This window comes from Impatiens glandulifera, chromosome 1, assembly GCF_907164915.1.
Source record: "Impatiens glandulifera chromosome 1, dImpGla2.1, whole genome shotgun sequence".
NCBI lineage: Eukaryota > Viridiplantae > Streptophyta > Magnoliopsida > Ericales > Balsaminaceae > Impatiens > Impatiens glandulifera.
In genome coordinates, this window is record NC_061862.1 from 52860704 (window position 1) to 52877139 (window position 16436).

Below are 16436 nucleotides of genomic sequence, written 5' to 3' on the forward strand. Positions count from 1 at the left end.
AAAATCCAAATTATGTCGAATAAGAAGTTTTCTCCAATATGGTAGTTCCTAGAAAATACTTTTTTGTCCATTTTTGAGAATCATTAAAACTACGAGGATTTTTGTGAGGGTTCTTTGTAGAAAACTCGTATTGTGCAATATGAGACCATATTTCCTCACCATTTAGCCTATGTGGTGGATGAGTTATCTCAAATCGGTGTTTGGTAAGATGATATATATCAAGTCTGTAGGAATGATTTTGAGGCAAAAATTGCTTATGAGAATTAAAATAGCAAGCCTTTTGACCGTATTTTAACCAAAATGATTTGGATTTTTTCATACAAATTGGACACCCGTCTAGCCCATGAGTACTACACCCAGACAACATACTATATTTAGAAAACTCACTAATTGTCCACAACAACATTGCCAATATTTCTCCTTTAGAAACATCATAAGTAAGAACACTGTCATTGCACTAGTAGAAAAATGATTTTTAACGAGGACATAAACCCTCGGAGAAAGCCAAAATGCCCTTGGTGATTATTTTTGATGGGGGCGATAAATGCTCTCGGAAAGTGTCGGTGATAAGACTGTCGGTGAAAAAATAAATTTTTTACCGAGAGCAACTACCGCCCTTGGAGATAATTATAATGTTTTTTACCGAGAGCAAAGCCAATGCTCTCGGTCATAATATTAAATAATTAAGCTTTATTCTTTAGAATTAAATAAATTATCTTTATTTTTTAGCTCCGACCTCACCTTCTTCTCCATTTCTCTCTCACCAGATCCCTAATTATTTTTCTTTCCTATTATCAGAAGTGGTAAAAGTGTCTGCACATGAACAGTTACAACACCATCACCAATCTCTATGATTTTGCTACTACTTTCTATTTGATCAATCTACTAAAGATATAAGAACAATTAAAAGTAAAATATCAAAAACAATTGAGATCAAGTAACAACTTGACAATTACAGCAAATACGTTCAAACAAAAAATCAAGAATAATTACAGTAAATACGTTCAACAAATACATCCAAACAAAAAATCCCTAATGTATACTTCATAAACGTATTCAAATAGAAATACTTACTTAATCAATAAACGATTCTACATTTATACTTACTATTTTATTTTCCTAGGATTATGGATCTATACTTACTTAATCAACAAACGATCTGTTCATCGGATCTACATCCCAATGATGGTTTCATATGTAACGAAAGTTCTGAATCTGATCTTCGCAACTGCTGGGATATGTAACGATGCCGGAGGAGGTACATGAATAGATCAGATATTCTTGTCGTGGCCTCATCACTGATCTTCTCTTCCTCTTTCTTAGATTTTTCATATTTCTTTCATCCTCCATGAAAATGATGATTTACTAGCTATTTTGTTCGGACATCATGTCGAGTTCATCGAATTTCGCTGATTCTGAGAGGTATTTTGGCAAGAAGCTGACTAAGTCGCCGGAGAAATTAAAAGTCTCTTAGATCTGTAATCAACAAATACATGAAAGATAATGATATTTTTTCAAATACTCAGATCTGTAATGTTCTAAGGAAATATAAATGAAGATATGAGCGGCGGATAGAAGAAGGACCACTATTTGGATCTGCACTTAAATATTAAATGAAGAGAAAAGAGATACCTTAAACGGAGAGGAAAGAGATAGAGAAAGAATAGAGAGAAAAGAAAGGAAGAAAGAAAGAACTAAGCGACAATGAAAGATAGAAAGATAGAAAGATAGAAAGAAGAAAGGAAGAAAGAAAGGACCAGGCGGGAAAATATATTATTATCAGTGAGAGCATTCAGTGCGAGCATTCTTGCGGCCTTGGTAACAATAAGACTATCCCCAATTGCAACACTTTGCCTTCGGTAAAATAAATATCATCGAGAGTATTTTTTTCTCTCGGATATCTTTCTCGGTAATTATCCATTTTTTACTAGTGTTCCACAACATTTTTATTCTTCTATTAACAGTTGAAGAAATATATCAAAATTTATATCTGAATATTTTCGCCCTGGAACAATTAAGGAAATGAACATATATGGCATCTTCATGCACATTTTTGGAAGAAGATTATAAGGTGCTAAAATGACGGGCCAACACAAATAAGACATTTCAAATTGACCAAATGTTGTAAATCCATCACAAGAAAGCCCCAAACGGATATTACGATGTTCTTTTGCAAAATTTGGATAGTAGTTATTCAATATCTTTCACGCCTCTCCATCTGAAGGATGGCACATTATTCATTTTTCAGTAACATGACGAGCATACCATGTCATGCGAATGTCTATCATGTTCGATGCATAAAACCTTTGCGATCTTGGAGCCAATGACAAATAAAAAAGTTTCTTGTACGACCTACATTTATCACTATGTTCCTCATATCTAGGAAGTTTACAAAACTTGTAGACTTCTCCTTCACTTTCATCATTCCAAAACAACATGCATTCGTTTTTAGAAACATCAATATTCGTTACAGGCAATCCTAAATCCTTGACCAACCTTTTTGTGTTATAAAAACTGTTTAGTATATTATTATCTTTTGGCAGCAAATGTTTAATATCATAGTTGTAAATTGAGTTAAAAATTGGTAATATAAATTTTAATTACAAAATGTGTTACAAATTATTTTGAATAATTTTACACCCGGAAATTTAAAATTTTCTCCATTTTTTTCATATCAATTACAATTTATTTGACAACATATATTTATTAATTAAGTTTCAAAATTAATTATAGATTTGTAATATAAATTTGTGATACAAAATATATTGCGAGTTATCTATAATATTTAGTTTTGAAAATATGTTGAAATATATTTATAAAATTAAATAACCTTAAACACTAAAAAAATTTTCACCAGCGGCTATATTCACAAATTAGAAATTAGATCCAAGGCGATTTCTTCTCCAACAGCTGATGAACATACGATGTTATTCAAATGTAGGTCTTCCTCCTTCTCTTCGATGATTCTTTGACATCTGTTCTAATATCTTTCAAGATTTTCTTCGGCAATTATTCAGAAAGGCAAGTCTTTAAATATTACATATTTATCATTTCTTCTCTTCGGCGATTATTGAACGACTATTATGTTTTGATTAGTTCATAAACTAGAAAACCCTAATTGTAGGTTTTTGTGAAGGTTACTTTTCATATTTTATTTGTTAGGTTTAGATAAATTCGAAAATATTTTAGGAATTTTATATTACAGATTAATAACAAATTAATGAAAGGTCTTTCAGATATGATCTATGATTTGAAAGGGATCAATATTAATGCGCTCTTGTTTTGGTGAAATATTTAGGAAGTGCGTCGCTACGACGATGAGCTTCAATTGTCAGTCGGGATCGCATCAACCATGTTTGGTATCAACGAGTTCTATGAAAGTTCATAGTGTGACTGTGGATTTGATTGCCTGAATGGAGAAAATGGGAAGAAGATTCATAACTTCTTGAATTAGTTGATTTCCATCTTACTAGATCGATTGAAAAGGCAACAACAACAAAATCAGCTCGATCGATCGATTGATCTTCAAGTCTGTATTTATGATTTTCAGTAGATTTATTCATTCATCATTGTAAATTCTATTAATTGATCGCTTCAAGAAAACTCTTATTTATCAATTCAAACTAAGTTGAAAGATTCTCCAGCTACACGTCTTAATCTTTTTATATGAGTAGTCTGATTTTTTTTGAAAGAATAAAAAAATATAACAAAACCCTAAATATATAGATTAAAGTATTTAATATGAACATATCTATGATTGTCCTACGAATTTAGTTATTTGATAGAGAAATTTATATGTTAATGATATTGAGTTTCAATCATTTGTCGTGTACAACTTGAGTTTCTAATAATATATTAATAGAAGGTCTTTCAGGTGCAATAAGAGATGCCTAAAATAAATTTAAAAAAACGAAGAGTTGTTCCAGTTCCAGAATTAGAATCGGAATCTGATGATGTATGATTTTTGTGCCTTATTTTGTTTATTTGAAATTAATATATATATATATATATATATAATTATAATTATTTTTACTTATTTGATGTAACTATTTTAGGGGAGATTGAGGAAGAGAGTACAACAAAGAAACATAAAAATACCTTAATAAAGGAGAAGACTACAAAAACTAGAAATGTCAAGCTCTTTTACTCATACCAAATGTTCAACTTGTTTTAACCTTACCAAATATTTAACCACCATGTGTAACACCTAATCTTACTCAACTACCATTACAACCGGTTTTAATTGATGGTGCCCAGGGGCGGAGCCAGGATGAAAAATTACCTGGGGCTGACTCTAACTTGCATCTTAGATTTAACTTTCTATGCTCCGCTTTTTTTTCAATGCACACGCTTGCGAAGTGAGCCACCGAGTGCTTTCAATAGTTGCTGTAAGCCGTAATCTGTTATTTTATTTTTTATCTGAAGACTATGCATTCAGTACTTTGTCAATATGACAAGGATATTCATTAGATTATCAAGATATTCAACTGCCCTATTATGTGGTGAAATATTACATCCTATATGTATAACAAAAGAGCATCTATCCCCATCATTAACTCGCTTTCAATATTTGAATCCATCTATTGTAAATATAGGTTTTTGGGGTTGCTTATGTTCAAACAAGAAACATGGGAAACAAAAAGCAGCATCTTTCAAAAAAGAGTATTCTAAACAAGTAAATTTCTAAAACCAATGACTTTGGAACCGTCGATTTTGATTTCCAAATTTGGTCGGCGGGTACTCATCCTTAATAGGTTGATATGACCCCATCTTGATATAAGCTCGTTTAATTTCATCCCTTTGATTAAAAGGATATTTCCATATCGGAATACGCAATGCTGGATCAAGTTTAAGAGAACTTACATCAACATCAATTCTAGAAGATTTGTTAGGTTCTTGAGCAGGGATATCAAATTCTTTATTTAAATACCGAATCAAACAAATGTAACTATTTTAACTTATTTATTAATATTAATTTATATTTTCTTATAAATTTTTGAAATAGTTTAAAATTAAGAAATATAAAACGCTATTATTATTTTAATTTTTATATTTTACCCTTATAAATAATTTGTATTATTAATTATATTGAAATAAATAAAAAATAATGTATAATTATTATATAAATATAATTTTAAAATAAATAATATTATTATATGATTTACATTATTTTATATATAATTTTTTATACTTAAAATTTATGTATTATTATAAATATTTGTATATTAGAAAATATTGTTAGTATAAAATAAAATATTAACAATAATTATTTTAATAAAATTAAAATAATATAATTATAAATTAGTTTATAGATAAATTATATTTTAAAATATAATAAATTAAAGGTGAGGCCAGGGTTTGATCATCTGACCTCATTTTTACAATTTAATTACATAGCCAACTGGGATAAGAATCATATGTCAAATACATATATAAAATGTTTTATTTTAAGATTTTAGTTTAGGTGGAACTGGAGCCCACCCTAATCCATGCGTGGCTCCGCCCCCTGAATTGGTGCTGCTGAAAAATATGTTGAGAATACAGATGTTATAGAAATGCAAGTTAAAAAATATAAAATTCTAAATAGGATTGAAGGGGCCAAGTGAGTATTATACTAACATGTTAATATTTGTTTTCTGGTTTAAGTAATTATACCAACCATGTTTTTATTTTATATTTATGTAACTTTGATTCAACTATCACAAAGAAAATAAACAAAATTATAATAGGATATTGAAGAGGAGTTTATGTAAATTGGAACCAAATCCCTCAAGATGTGAAAGACTTGTGGTCGACTAATTTCGAGGTTAGATTAAATTTAAGTTTCGTAAATATGTATAATTTTATAATAATGATCTAAAAAAGCAAGTGCAACGAGAAGCAATAAAATCATTCGAATTTTTGCACTTTCTATTTTTTTTTAAAAATCTATAAATATTGTCAAGCATTATTGAATCTCATTCGAATATATTCTATGATAATTCATTTAACTTTATTAGATCATTATTATAAAATTATACATACTTACAAAACTTAAATTATATCTAACCTTGAAATTAACCCACCACAAGTCTTTCACATCTGGAGGGATATGGTTCCAATATACATAAGCTTCCCTACAATATTATATCATAATTTTGTTTATTTTCTTTGTGATAGTTGAATCAAAGATACATAAATATAAAATAAAAACATGTTAAGTATAATTACTTAAACTAAAAAAAAAACATGTTAGTATAATACTCATTTGGTCCCTTCAATCCTAATGAGAATTTAGGTTTTTTAACCTGCATTTATGTAACATCTATATTCTCTGCATTTATGTAACATCTATATTCTCAACATCTTTTTTAGCAGCATCATCAATTAAAATTGGTTGTGATGGTAATTGAGTAAGATTAGGTGCTACACATGGTGGTTGTGATGGTGGTTAAATATTTGGAAGGATTAAAATAAGTTAAACATTTGGTGTAGGTAAAGGAGCTTGAACAATTGTTGTGGGTAAAGGAGTTTAAACATTTCTAGTTTATTAGTCTTCTCATTTATTGAAGTATTTTTATGTTTTTTTTACTTTCTTCCTCAATCTCCCCTTAAATAGTTACACCAAATTTATATATAACTTATGAAGCTTAATTTAAAATATTGGAGGTGTACAACACGCTCTCTCCATAATCATCCACAAATAAGTCATTTCTCTTTCCTAATTTAATTATTTTCTCTCTCCTAATATATATACATTTATTTCATAATATATATATATTTTTCTTCTTTAATATAATTATTATTTTCTTCATTTTATATGAATTTCTCTCTTATCATAATTATATTTCCATAATTACTAATTTTTCTATAATATATTTCTTAATTAATTTTCGTTTTTATTTTTCTCTCTCATTATATATATATATAATTAATTAATTTTTAATAACTAATAATTAATTCATTTTTTATTTTATCACTTTTTCATTTATATATTAAGTTCCTTCTTAAGTAATGAAAAGTCTTTTTTAAATTATTAGTCTCCATATTTATTAAATTAGTTTTAAAAAAATAGTTAAAATATAAATATTATGACGAAAATAAATGTAGGGTGAAATCCATGCTCTCACCAGTTCACATAGGCTTATTATATTTTTTAAACATTTTATAATTGTTTCTCTCCTATCATAATTATCATAATTATTAATTTATCTTTACTAATTCATTTTTATTTTATTTTACTAATTTCTTTTTTCTAATTATTATTTTTATTATTTTATCTTAATATAAAAAACGTTCAATTTAAAAAATGAAAAATAAATAAGAGAAAAACGTTAAATTTAATAAATGATAAATTAATGAGAATTAAACATAAATAAGAGAAAAACAATACAAATATTTGTAAACTTTTCTTTCTCTCACATGTTCCTTTTTTATTTTTCCTTTTCTCACTTATTCATTTTTTTTACTTAGGAATTTGGACGGGCGGGACACTATCATGCAATAGATGAGCGATCTTCAATCCGCAGAGGCTGAGTGACAACTTCAACGTTAAGGATTTCAATCGATGAATTTTAAAGGCAATTTCACTCTCTCTTCCACTTGTGGTAAGCTTTATATTCCTTCTCTTTTTCAAAATAAATAAACAGCATATATCTTACGAACCATAAACTATTTATCTTTTACGGTTAAAGGGATGCAATGCTAACTTGAGAATGGTCTCATTGGCCTTTTGTGTTTAATCTAACATAATCATCCACAAATAAGTCATTTCTCTTTCCTAATTTAATTATTTTCTCTCTCCTAATATATATATACATTTATTTCATAATATATATATATTTTTCTTCTTTAATATAATTATTATTTTCTTCATTTTATATGAGTTTCTCTCTTATCATAATTATATTTCCATAATTACTAATTTATCTATAATATATTTCTTAATTAATTTTCGTTTTTATTTTTCTTTCTCATTATATATATATATATATATATATATATATATATAATTAATTTTTAATAGCTAATAATTAATTAATTTTTTATTTTATCACTTTTTCATTTATATATTAAGTTCCTTCCTAAGTAATGAAAAGTCTTTTTTAAATTATTAGTCTCCATATTTATTAAATTAATTTTATAAAATAGTTAAAAATATATATATTTATTTTATCCTCACATTTATTATGTATATATATATAAAATTTATCCCTCATAATTAATTTGTGTATTTTATCTCTATTCGTATATATAATATACGAAAATAAATGTATGGTGACATCCACACTCTCACCACAGCTCACATAGGCTTATTATATTTTTTTTACATTTTATAATTATTTCTCTCTTATCATAATTACAATAATTATTAATTTATCTTTACTAATTCATTTTTATTTTATTTTACTAATTTCTCTTTCCTAATTATTATTTTTATTATTTTATCTTAATATAAAAACGTTCAATTTAATAAATAAAAAATTAGAAATAAATAAGAGAAAAACGTTAAATTTAATAAATGATAAATTAATGGGAATTAAACATAAACAAGAGAAAAACAATACAAATATTTGTGAACTTTTCTTTCTCTAAGTGTTCTTTTTTTATTTTTCCGTTTCTCACCTATTCATTTTTTTACTTTGCATTTTGGACGTGCAAGACACAATCATGCACTAGATGAGCGATCTTCGATCCGTTAAATGATAACTTCAACGTTGAGGATTTCGAAGATGAATTTTAAAGACAATTTCACTCTCTCCTCGACCTGTGAAAATTTTCTATTTCTTCTCTTTTTAAAAAAATAAATAGCATATATCTTACGAACCCTAAACTATTTATTTATTACGGTTAAAAGGGATGCAATGCTAACTGAATGATGGTCTCATTGGCCTTTTGCGTTAAATCTAACCTTTGACCGTTGCCAATTTTGGAGCTGATGGATTTCGAAGATTTCACTCCCTCTCTTTATACCAAGTTATATATAGATTTTAAGAGAAAGAACAGTTTAATATTAATTTTTAAATAAATTAAAATATTTATAATTTTTTATTTTATTAAAAAATATAAAAAGTATTTGTAAAAATATATGAAATATATATAGAGAATGATAAAGATAATAAATAAATAAATAAATATATATATATATATATATATATATATATATATATATATATATATATATAAATGAGGAAAAATAAAATAAAAAATTAATTAATTATTAGAGTTATAATATATATATATATATATATATATATATATATATATATATATATATATATATATATATATATATATATATATATATATATATTGGATGAGAAAGAAGATAAAAAAGGAAATTAATTAGAAAAATATATTATTAATATGAAAGATGAATGAATATTTAATATTTAAGATGGAGAAATTAGTAATTTTAGTGTGAGTTTAATCAATCATATTAAACGTCATTATATATATTATTATTATATCATAAATATTTATATAAATAAATAAATATTTAATATAAAATATAAGTTTATATAAAATTAATGAATAAAAATAATAATAAAAAATATAATTAAGAAAGAAAAATAAATAAAATAAAATAAATTTTAATTAGGAAAGTTAAATTAATAATTATGGTAAGATGAATAAATTAGTAATTATGTATAGGTAATTATGATAGAGAGATAAATTCTTATAAAATGTGTAGAAATATAGTAAAATTTATTTTTAAAATAATTTTTTATTTTATTTTTTAAATAAATATAAAATTTATCTGTAAGACAATATAATTTTTTTTGTATTATTATAAAATTAATGATAAAATTGAAAATTGAAACTTATTTTCTATTTTATATATACGATGAAATAGAAAATAAATTATAAATTAATTATTAAAGTTACCAAATTTTTATATATATATATATAAATATTAGTTAGGAAGAAAAAAATAATATATATAAATTTAGGAGACACTTAATATTAAGTTTGTATCTCTAATAATTAATTTTTTTTTTTACTTTCTCTCTCTCATTTATATATATATATTTTCATATTGTCTTATGAAATAAAAATTGATAGAAAAAGAAATTAGTAATTACAAAATAAGAGATAAATTAATAATTATTATATTTCTTTTTAAGAATTTGATCCGTTTACATATTTATTTATTTTCATAAAATTTACTTATATTATGAAACAATTATTAATAATTAATTATTAATAATAAATTATATATTTATATTATATATTTTCTCTTCATATAAATATATTCTCTTTTATTAAATTAAATATTTTATAAAAAAATTATTTATATTTTAACCATATAACTTAAATTGTAAGTATATATCTACTAATAATAATTCTCAAATTCTCTCATATAATAATTACTAATTTAACTTTTATTTTATAATTACTAATTTATCTTTTTTCTGTTAATATATATATTAATTTTTTCTTTCTTATTAATATATTTTTTATTTTCTCTCTCATCATAAAATATATATATATATATATATATATATATATATATATATATATATATACTAATTTATTTTACATACCATAATTATTAATTTATCTTTCTTATTTTATTTTTATTTTATTTTATCTTTCATATAAATATATTATTTTTCACACAAATTACATAAAATATATATTACCTTATTAATAATTTTATATTTAATATTAAATATCTATTTATTTTTATGTAAAAATATTTATATTATACATAATAATAATAATAATAATAATAATTCTCATTTATCAATAATTTATATTTATACTTTAATAATTAATTTATATTTTATTTTCTCATTTCATAATTACTAATTTCTCTTTCTTTCCATTTTTATATATATCAATATAAAGAGATTGATGCACAGGAGGATGTGGCGTTCATCGCGTCTTCTTCTACTAACATTACACGCTGTAACTACATGTATTCTTAAGGTACACATTGATTTTTATGAGTTTCAATTGATCTTGTATTCTGTTACACTTTTTGGTAGACGACTTACTAGAAAATTGTTCTGTTGTAGGACATCGTAGATGGTGAGTGCATCGTCTTCTTCCCCCAATGAGACAACGGTGGCGATGAAGACGACGAGGAAGAAGAGAGATGAGAAGAAACGGAGGAGTGATGTGATAGTTGTAAGATACCAAGTGTTCGACGAAATGACAAAGAGAGGTTCTTACTTTCTTATCTCCTTTAATAAATAAAAATTTTATATAATTTTCAGAGGAGAGTGCACCTTCCACCATTTTCTCAACTTTTGATTTCTAAAAGTTGTCTAAATAAATTTTATTCTTCCTAATTGCTTAAAGTTTGAGCCAATTTTAAACTTTTTTTATAATTGAATCTAGGGTTAATTATGAGATTATATAAAAATTCACCACTTTACTTCCAACTCTAGGCATTGTTTAATTCGATTATGACATAACAATGGTTGTCACAGATTTGCCTGGTTTACTCGAGGGAACTCACCAAGGTTTTGGTTTAATCCATGAATTTCTTAGTCACACAGAAAGATGTTTTGTTTTGGTAAAATGAAACTATATATTCATTAATGTCATCATACTATGCTACTGTTTATTTATAACCATTATGAAACCAGGTACAAGTTATTGATGGTTTATTCCATTACGAATATGATTCAGTTCTGCTTGAAATATAATTGTTTATTCCAAAGCTTTCTGAAAAACCATGTTGGGTAGATTATAAATAAATTGATCTTCCAGAAGCATATGAAAAATGTGCATCATTCAAGGAAAATATTAAAGGACGTGACATTATATGTTTTTTTGTATTAGTGCTGCCACTGGAAAGGGTACCCACAAAGTGATACCTGCTTATGAACTCATACTAGCTCAAAGAGAAGACAATATAAATAAAGTTCTTACCCTTTATTTAAAAGAAATCTTAATATCTCTAGAATATTTAAAATCTTATATTAATGTTTAGATACAAAATTGTTTCCAAATATTGCTCTCTTTTAGAGTGGGATGTCTCAATTTTCATTGTATCTCAATTAGGAACATCTTTCTGTATTTATAAATTTATTAGCAGTTTTTCAGAAGTATATTGCACACGTGTTTATGAACGAACCTATAAATATATTTTTATTTGTGATGATGATACAAAGCATAAACTCTTTACTTTTTATGTTAGATTCTCTTTTCATTACTAAACATGAATTGATAATTATATAACTGACAACTTTTCATTTCAGTTACATAGATTCAGAAACATGTTTGGTAGTTTATAACAAAATGGATCATCCAGAAGCACATGAAAAATGAGTATCATTCAAGGAAATTTTGAAGGATGTGGTATTAAATGTTTTTGTATGAGTGTTGTCACGGGAAATGGTACCTTAAAAGTGATATATGCATCTTATAAAGTCATATTGGCTCAAAGAGAAACAATATAAATCAAGGTCTTACCTTTTTTTAAAAGAAATCTTAATGTCTCTAGAATATTTGAAGTATCATATTAATATATTAATGTTTAGATATAAATTTATTTTCAAATATTACTCTCTTTCAGAGTGGGAGGTTTCTATTTTCATTGTATCTCAACCAAATACATCTTTTTGTATGTATATATTTATTAACGTTTTTTCAAAAGTATAATGCAAAAGTGTTTATGAATGAACCTATAAACATATTTTTGGTTATGATGATGATACAAAACATAAACTCCTTATTTTTTTTATGTTGGATTCTCTTTTCATTACTAAACTTGATTTGATAATTGTATAACTGAACACTTTTCATTACAGTTGCATAGATTCAGAAAGAAGATTTTAATACAAGAGAGAAATGTATTAGGGTTAAATATAGTGACGAGAATAAAGTGACAGTTATAATGTAGTTAATTGTGAAGAGTGTGTAATGAAATGATTTTAGTTGTATCAGATTTCAGCACGTATTGGAAGTATGTGGAGTATATAAGTCTCTGTCTAAATTTTGGTGTAAAGGAGGTGACACCGTTTTTGTTGAAGAGGTTAAATTTAGGTTTTTCTTCTTCCAACGATTTTGTATCTTTTTAATGATTGAGTTATGAAAACACATTTTGCAGATGAAGATAACATGGAATGACTCTAATGGACCAGATGGTCTAAATGGAATTAAAATCTTAACTTTCATCTACACAACATGTAAACATAACTGATCACTTTTCATTACAATTACATAAATTTAAAAAGAAGATTTCAGCACGTCTTAGAAGCAGGTGGGTACAGAAGTCTTTGTCTAAACTTGGTGTAAAGGAGGGTGACATCGTTTTTGTTGAAGAGATTAAATTTAGTTTATTCCAACGATTTAGCATCTCTTAATGATTGTTATGAACACATTTTGCAGACACCACTAAATTTACTTTAAAAAATTTCATTCTTTAACATTAAAAAGAACAAAACTTATAAAATTAATAAAGAAATTAAAATAGTGTAAGTTCATGTTTTTAATTATATAAGAATATTTAGTTCATATAAGTTCGTTTATAAAAAATTAAAATATTGTAAGTTCATATATGTATATATATTTTCTTTTAATATAAATATATATTATTTTATTATTAATTTTATATAAATATTTTCTTTCATTATATATAAACATATTGAATTAAATATCATATAAAAACTTCATTTATATTTTTTCCCATACAACGTAGGTATTTACTAGTAAGTAATAATAATTATAATTAAATTTATATATTCATTTTAAATAAACAAAAATAAGGCACAATAATCATCATATTCAGATTCTGATTCGGTAACTAGAACAACTCTTCGTTTTCTTGAATTTATTTTAGGAATCTCTTATTAAACTTGAAAGAACTTTTATCAATATGTTATTAGAAACTTAAGTTGTATACGACAAATGGTTGAAATTCAACATAATTAACATGTAAACTTTTATCAATATGTTATTAACCTGTAATATGAAATTCCCAAAATATTTTCGAGTTAATTTAAACCTAACAAATAAAATCTAAAAACTAACATTCTCAAATGCCTACAATTAGAGTTTTCGAGTTCATGAACTAATTAAAACATAATAGTCGTTGAATAATCACCAAAGAGAAAAAGGATAAATATGTAATATTTAAATACCTACATTTATGAATAATCGCCAAAGAAAATCATAAAAGATATTAAAACAATCGTCGAAGAATCACCGAAGAGAAGGAGGAAGACCTACATTTGAATAACATCGTATGTTCATTAGCTGCGTAGGAGAAGAAATCGTCCAAAATAAATTGCCCCGAGGAAATCTCCTTAGACGTAATTTCTAATTAGTGAATGTAGAGAGAAAAATGAAAAAAACATTTGAGAAGAATATATATGGTATTGGAGGGGGAAATAGGAGGGATAGTGAAATTTTTAGTTGTTAATGAAATATTTTTAAGGTTTAGAGTTATTTAATTTTATAAATATATTTCAACATATTTACAAACTAAATATGATAGATAACTCGCATTATATTTTGTATCACAAATATATATTACAAATCTACAATTAATTTTGTAACTTAATTAATAAAGATATGTTGTCAAATAAATTGTAATTGAAATGAAAAAATGGAGAAAATTTTAAATTTTCCGGTGTAAAATTAATCTAAATAATTTGTAACACATTTTGTAATTAAAATGTATATTACCAATTTTTAAAATGATAATAAACATTTGTTGCCAATTGAATTAGTAATTGAATAAATAAAAAAGAGTAAATTCAATTATTTATATTTAATATATATATATATATAATAAATAATAAATGATATTGAAATTGATAAAGTAAAATATATTTATTATAATATATAAAATAATAATTTAAATGTTCTATAAATAATAATTTAAATTATAAAAATAATAATTTAAATATATATATAAATATATTAAAATATAAATAATTAAATTTATAAAAAATAAATTTATATAATATAAATAATTAATAAATGTTATAATTGTAAAAAGTAAAAAGAATAAAAAAGAAGTAAAAATTTAAATTGAATAAAAAATTAAGTTAGTTTAAGAATTAATAAAAAAAAAAATGTTAGTTTGAAAAAATAAATTCCAAACTAGATTACATGGGAAACCACCGCACATCAGTCTTCAGCCAAATCATTTTTTTCTTTCCCCTTCGGCACCGGATGGAAATGGAATTTTTGAGAAATCTAAAAATCGCAATGTACCACCATTTTTTGATAACAAGATGACAAAATATATCTTTTTTATATCTCAAATAAATTTTTAAAATTCTTTATAGGAAAGCATAGACTCTTCATATGCTTGACTTTCATATGCTTGACTCTTCAAATGACAAATTATTCTGCATATTAAATAACTCCCACCTAAATCTCTTGGTTATCCCACTCATCCCTAGTTATTACTCTATTAAACATAAAAAAAACAAAATAACATATTAATTTAAGTTTATTCAACAAATTTCCCCTTTAAACTTAAATATTCTTCCCGTCTCTCATTCCAATCAGCCTTTTACAACTCTTTAGCAGTGTGGTCGGTAATGGCTTGGTGAATATGTTAGCGGCTTGAGCTCGACTTTCAACATGCTCCAACTCAACCTTTCCTTCTTTGACTTGTTCTCGAATGAAATGAAATCGTACGTCAATGTGCTTGCTCCTTCCGTGATTAACTGGATTCTTTGTCAACTCGATCGCCGACTTGTTATCAACTCGAATCACAGTCCCTTCATCTCGGATCACTCCCAAATGCCTTAGTAAATTTGAAAGCCATACTGCATGACACACACTCCAAGAGGCCGCCACATACTCTGCCTCACAGGTCAACAGAGTTACAATAGGATGCTTCTTTGACAACTAAGTTAAAGCCGTATTTCTGAGTATGAATACATAACCCGAAGTACTTTTCTGGTCATCAACATCACCACACCAATCACTATCAGAGTAACCCACTAATCAGTAGTTATCTGATTTTGAATAGAAAATACCAAGTGAAAGAGTTCCTCGAACATATCTCATAATTCTCTTCAAGGCCTTCCAATGTGTATAACTTGGATCCTCCATGAATCTGCTTGTTTTCCCAGCACTCAACATTAGGTCGGGTCTCATGCTTGTAAGATACCTTAGACTTTTGACTAAGCTTCGATATCTCCCAGCATCAACTCGTTCTCCTCCATCAAACTTTGAGAGTTTAGTGCCTGGTTCCATTAGAGTTGAAACTGGGTTGCAGTCCTCAATTTTAAACTTCTTTAAAATTTCAAACGCATACCTCTCTTGGGATATAAAAATCCCTTCCTTCGACTACTTCACTTGTAGGCCAAGAAAATATTTCATCAAACTTAAGTTTATCATCTCGAACTCCTTCTTCATTACCTCCTTAACTCCTCAATCAGTTTTGTGTTGCTTTCGGTGAATATGAGGTCGTCGACATAGAGAGCGACTACCATCATATCATTTTTTGAGTTCTTTGTGTACAAGGCATGCTCGTA